Raw genomic sequence first — 6,641 nt, forward strand, 5'->3', positions numbered from 1 at the left:
TGGGGAGGGGAGATGGGGGAGGGATAGCATTAGGAGATAAACCTAATGTAAATGACAAGTTAATGGGTGCAGCACATCAACATGACACATGTATACATATGTAACAAACCTGCACGTTGTGCACATGTACCCTAGAGCTTAAAGTATAATAATAATTTTTAAAAAAAGAAAATATGGTATGTAAACACCATGGAATACTATGCAGCTATGAAAAGAATGAGTTTCTGTCCTTTACAGAGACATGGATGAAGCTGGAAGCCATCATCCTCAGCAAACTAACACAGAAACAAAACCAAACACCACATGGTCTCACTCATAAGTGGGAGTTGATCAATGAAAACACATGGACACAGTAAGGGAAACAATGCACACCAGGGCCTGTTACGGGGTGGGGAGGGTGAGGGATCGGAACTTAGACGAGGGGTCAATAGGTGCAGCAAACCACCATGGCACACGTATACCTACCTGCATGTTCTACACATGTATTCTGACACTTAATTAAAAAAAAAAAAAAAAAGAAAAGAAGTAGTGGCCTAGGGAATGCAAATGTAGATCATTTCTGAAAACGTGGGTTTATAGGCACATCTGTGATACTATCTATTAAAATGGAATTCTGGACCAAAGATAAAGAAGTGGTATCTCTGATAAATATCATCTATTTTGGTTTATTAAATGACTGATTGGCCTTCCAGTTTCTGATCCTTTTCAACTTAACAGGTGTTTTCTCTAATATTTTAGAAACTCATATTTTAGCTCATCTAATAATTCTAGAGTAACTGTAGAATCCACATATTACCAGCAACGCTTTCCATCAATGAACACAGGAATCTCTCAATTGGATCATTTGCAAGTCAAATGAATGTATACATGTGCTATCACTGTTGGTTTGTACTGAAGAGAGAAGGTTATGTGATGCAGACTGTTTTAGCAATGAAATAAGATGTCTGTGTCAAATCCTTGCTTGCTTTTACTAACTTGGTACATTTTACCACATCTGATTGTAGATGTTCAATGCTGATCTCAGAATCTGGTGTTTGTAGGGTTATGGTTTCAATTAAAACCAGTTCTTGAGTCTGTTGAAAGTAAGTACCACATTTAGTATCCAGCACTCTAGGGAGTGAAGACAAGCATGTGCTACTTTAATAACATGTTCAAGTTTTGAGCCTGTTCCTCCCCTTTCACTGCCAAAAAATTACAGGTTGACAATATCATCCACACTCCTCACAGAATTATTTCTGTTTCCTCTAAAGAGAGCTCAATTTTCATCTTCCTTTAGTGCAACACTGATACCCAGCACTCTTCCAAAGTTTCTGGTGAAATCCACTAATTCATTCACATTACCTCCTCATCAGTCTGCAGACATTTTACTCCAAGGATTCCTAATGAATTTGGTGAAAGAATAGTACATGTAAACAATTGCAGTGTTTACTGTAAGCTGAGAGACATTGAGATGCTGTCCCACATCTTGGATAAGGTTGGCCATCTGCTGGCACTAGGAGAGCTCTTTATCGACCTGCACTCCACAGTGGCTACTTGGCCTGTCATCCAGCTGTTCCCTAGTAAGAGCCAATGAGAAGAAGCTCCACGTCTGGCACCATGACACTTCCTCCTCCATCCACTCCCCACAAATTATACCTTTTCTTTTCATTGGCATACAATAATTGTACACATTCATGGGGTACATAGTGATATTTCAATACACATAATGCATAGTGAGCAGATAAAGGTAATTAGCATATTCATCATCTTGAACATTTATTATTTCTTGAACATTCAGTTCTTGAACATCTTGAACATTCACTTTTTTTCATTCTAGTTATTTGAAACTATATAGTATATTATTGTTAACTCTATAGTAATTCTACAGGGCTATAGAACTCTAGAATTTATTCCTCCTATCTAACTACAATTTCATATCTTTGAAGAAATTTTCCCTGTTCTCCTCTTTCCCTTACCTTTACCAACTTCTAGTATCTTCTGCTGTACTTTTCACTTCTATGAGATAAGCATTTTAGCTTCCATTATATGAGTAAGAATATGCAGTGTTTTACTTTCTATTCCTGGATTACTTCACTTAATATATTGTCTTCTAGTTCCATCCAGGTCATGGCAAATGATGGAATTGTATTCTTTTATGACTGAATAATATTTCATTGTGTGTATATATACCACATTTGCTTTATCCATTAATCTTTTGTTGGAAATCTAGGTTGATTTCATACATTGGTTATTGTGAATAGTGCCACAATAAATATGGGGTGCAAATGTCTCTTCAATATTCTGATTTCCCTTCCTTTGGATAAATGCCCAGCAGTGAGATTGCTAGATCATGTGGTAGTTCTATTTGTAGTTGTTTGAGAAACCTCCATACTGTTCTTTATGGAAGCTGTAGTAGTTCACATCCCCACCAATAGTGTATAAGAGTTCTATTTTTTTCTGCATCTTCACCAGCATTTGTTATTTTTTGTCTTTTGGTAACAGCCATCCTAACTGGGGTGAGCTGATACCTCAGTGTATTTTGTTTTCTTTCCCTGAGATGGAGTCTCGCTCTGTCACCCAGGCTGGAGTGCAGTTTGGTACGATCTAAGCTCACTGTAGCCTCCGCCTCTTGGGTTCAAGTGATTCTCCTGTCTCAGTTTCCAAGTAGCTGGGACTACAGGCATGCACCACCACGCCCAGTTAATTTTTTTGTATTTTAGTAGAGATGAGGTTTCACCATGTTGGCCAGGCTGGTCGTGAACTCCTGACCTCAGTGGATCCACCCTCGACCTCCCAAAGTGCTGGGATTGCGGGCGGGAGCCGCAGGCAGGAGCCACCGCACCCAGCCCTCACTGTGGTTTTGAATTGCATTTCTCTGATGCTTAGTGATGTTGAGTATTTTGTATATAGATTTATTAGCCATTTGTATGTCTTCTTTTGAGAAATGTCTGTTCATATTATTTGCTCCCTTTTATTGAATTGTTTGTTCTTTTGCTGTTGAGATATTTGAGTTTCTTGTGTATTCTGGATATTAATCCCCTATTGGGTGAATAGTTTGAAAACATTTTCTCCCATTTTGTAGGCTGTTTTTTCTTTATGTTGATTATTTTCTTTGTTACACAGAGCTTTTAGTTTTATATAGCCCCATTTGTTTTGCTTTTGTTGCCTATGTGTTTGAAGTCTTATTCATAAAATCTTTTCCCAGACCAGTGTCCTGAAGTGTTTCTACTATTGTTTTTTCTAGTGCTCTTATAGTTTGAGGTCTTAGATTTAGTTATTTGTCCCATTTGGAGCTCATTATTGAATAGGGTGAGAAGTGGGAGTTTAGTTTCATTCTTCTGCACATAGATATCCAGTTTTCCCAGCACTATATATATTTTAGAAACTCATATTTTAGCTCATCTAATTACAAATATATATATATGGTATATAAACTATTTATTAACAGACAAGGCCTACAGACTTATTTCTTCTTGGACACACCCACGGTGCGGCCACGGCAGCCAGTGGTCTTGGTGTGCTGGCCTCGGACACGAAGGCCCCAGAAGTGGCGCAGCCCTCTATGGGCCCGAATCTTCTTCAGTGGCTCCAGGTCTTCACGGAGCTTGTTGTCCAGACCATTGGCTAGGACCTGGCTATATTTTCCATCCTTTACATACTTCTGTCTGTTCAAGAACCAGTCTGGGATCTTGTACTGGCGTGGATTCTGCATAATGGTGATCACACGTTCCACCTCATCCTCAGTGAGTTCTCCTGCCCTCTTGGTGAGGTCAATGTCTGCTTTCCTCAACACCACATGAGCATATCTTCGGCCCACACCCTTAATGGCAGTGATGGCAAAGGCTATTTTCCGCCGCCCATCGATGTTGGTGTTGAGTACTCGCAAAATATGCTGGAACTTTTCAGGGATCACTAGAGACATGGCGGCAGCACAAGCGGCGGCGTGTAAGCCTCCTGTGGAAGAGAGCCCCAGCACCATATATTAAAGAGACTATCCTTTCTCCAATGAGTGTTCTTAGTGCCTTTAATTCAAAATTCAAAAATCAATTGGCTGGAGATACATGGATTACTTTCTGAATTCTCCATTCTGTTACATTAGCCTATGTATCTGTTTATATGCTGATACCATGCTCTTTTTTGTTGTTCTTGTTACTACAGCTTTGTAGTACATTTTGAAGTCTGGTAGTGTGGCACCTACAGCTTTGTTCTTTTTGCTCAGTGTTCCTTTAGCTATTTGAGGTCTTTTGTGATTCCATACAATTTTTTTTTTAATTTTCTAAATATGTGAAGAATGTCATTAGTATTTTGATATGGATTGCATTGAATCTATAGATTGCTTTGGGTAGGATGGTCATTTTAACAGGATTAATTACTTTGATCCATGAGCAAGGAATAATTGTTTTGTAGTTTTCCTTGTAGAGGTCTTGTAACTGCTTGGTTACATTTATTTCTAGGTATTTTTCTTTTGTAAATATTATATGTGAGATTTCCTTCTTGATTTCTTTTTCAAGTAGTTTGTTGTTCATGTATTGAAACATTACTGAATTTTGTATATTTATTGTGTATTCTGCAAGGTTGCTGAATTCATTTATTACTTATAAGAGTTTTTTCATAAAGTCTGTAGGTTTTTCCATATATAAAATCATGCTCTCTGAAAACAAGGACATATTGATATCTTCCTTTCCAATCTAGATGCCCTTTATTTCTCTCTCTTGCCTAATTGCTCTGGCTAGGACTCCCAGGACTATGTTGAATAAGAGTAGTGACAGTTGGCACCTTTGTCTTATTCCATTGCTTAGAGCAAAAGCTCTCAGCTTTTCCCCATTTACTATGATGTTAGCTGTGGGTTTGTCACATGGCCTTTATTGTGTTGAGTTACTTTCCCTCTATACACAATTTATTGAGAGTTTTTATCATGAAGGGGTGTTGAATTTTATCAAATGCTTTTTTTTATTCTTCTATTTCTGTGACAAATGTCTTTGGTATTTTGAAAGGGATCATATGGGTTGGTCATTCATTTTGTTGATATGATGTATCCTGTTTATTGATTTTCATATGTTGAACCATCTTTGCATCCATGGGATAAATCCCACTTGATCATAGTGCATTATCTTTTTTGATGTATTGTTGGAATCAGTTTGTTAGTACTTTCTCAAGGATTTTTGCATCTATGTTCATCGGGGCATTGGCCTGCAGTTTCCTTTTTTTTACTGGGCCCTTGTATCTCACTGAGTTTCCTGAAGATTGCTATTTCAAATTCTTTTTCTGGCATTTTATATATTTCCTAATGATTGGGGTCTGTTATTGGAGAATTGTTATGTTACTTTGGAAGTGTCATGTTTCCTTTTTTCACATTTTACCTATTCCTATGTTGATAACTATTTATCTGATGAAACAGTCACCACTTCCAATTTTATGAAATAGGTTTTATAGAGAAATATTTATTTGTTTAGGTGGGTCTTGAGGTGTTGATTCTGTAAGGTACATTGGCTTTGGTTCTAGGTGAATGTAGTAGTGTGGTCTCTGTGTGGTTTCTTTAGCTGTAACCCGTGTTAGTGACATTTACAAGTGTCTCAGTGACCCATGCTGAAATGAGTGTGGCAATGGTGGTGTGGCTTTGCTAGGGGTGGACTCATTAGTCTGTTTCTCAGGTTAGGGGTGCATGTATGTACACAGCAGATTGGCCAACTTGACGTCTGGCTCACTGGGGTTGGAACCACGTGACTATTACTCTAGTCAGGGGCACCATGTGTGATTCCTCATCTGGCCTGGAGACATGTCTGCCAGGGATGGCCCTCAGGGCTGTTTCTCAGGCCCAGAACATGGGCACATAACTGCTTGGTGGCCTAGGGAAATATCTGCTGAAGGTGGCCCATGGGGCAATTTCACAGGCCTGGGACATGGCCACATGCCTTTTTGGCAAGCCTGGGTGTGTATCTGTTGCGATTGGCCCTCAGGGCTGTTTCTCAGGTCTGGGATGGAGGAGCCCATACTCAAAAAATATTGAGAGGGCTTAACTGCACAAGTGAATAGGTTGGTGTGAGACCTAGCTGTGTCTCCTTCCACAAGGTCAGTCTAGTAAGGGTGTAGCATCAGAGGGGGCTCCCCCAAAGCCTATCAGCAGACCTGGTGAGGGAGTTACCTCTCTCATCCTTAATCCACAGTACACAACTGCAAATGCAAAGATACATAAAGGAACCATGTGACTGAGTAAGAGCTCATTGCTGTCAACTGCCATCTACTAAAACGCAGCCCAAATTACAAAGTCAAAAATCACTTTACTAAATTTACCCCCTATGAAACCAAGAGCAAGAATTCTACAACAGGCAGTCGGGGTGGAGCAAGATGGCCGAATAGGAACAGCTCCAGTCTCCAACTCCCAGCGCGAGCGACACAGAAGACCGGTGATTTCTGCATTTTCAACTGAGGTACTGGGGTCATCTCACTAGGGAGTGCCGGACAATCGGTGCTGGTCAGCTGCTGCAGCCTGACCAGCGAGAGCTGAAGCAGGGCGAGGCATCGCCTCACCTGGAAGCGCAAGGGGAAGCGGATCCGTTTTCCTAGCCAGGGGAACTGAAACGCGCAACACCTGGAAAATCGGGTACCGCCCGCCCTAATACTGCGCTGTAAGCATACTGGCTCACCCGGAGAACATATCCCAC

General features: G+C 40.2%; 2 pseudogenes across 1 annotated transcript; both read right to left on the bottom strand.

Annotated features, from left to right (window-relative positions):
- LOC108528006 (cyclin-T2-like) overlaps positions 1–1,629 on the bottom strand; it is a 14,641-nt pseudogene extending 13,012 nt beyond the window's left edge.
- A 1,773-nt stretch (positions 1,630–3,402) lies between these two features.
- LOC108528024 (40S ribosomal protein S18 pseudogene) lies at positions 3,403–3,943 on the bottom strand (annotated as a pseudogene). The gene has a single exon (XR_001885011.1). The product of XR_001885011.1 is annotated as a 40S ribosomal protein S18 pseudogene (transcript).
- Between the last annotated feature and the right edge of the window lie 2,698 nt (positions 3,944–6,641).

Source organism: Rhinopithecus bieti, unplaced genomic scaffold (assembly GCF_001698545.2).
Source record: "Rhinopithecus bieti isolate Rb0 unplaced genomic scaffold, ASM169854v2 scaffold_3040, whole genome shotgun sequence".
Classification (NCBI taxonomy): Eukaryota; Metazoa; Chordata; class Mammalia; order Primates; family Cercopithecidae; genus Rhinopithecus; species Rhinopithecus bieti.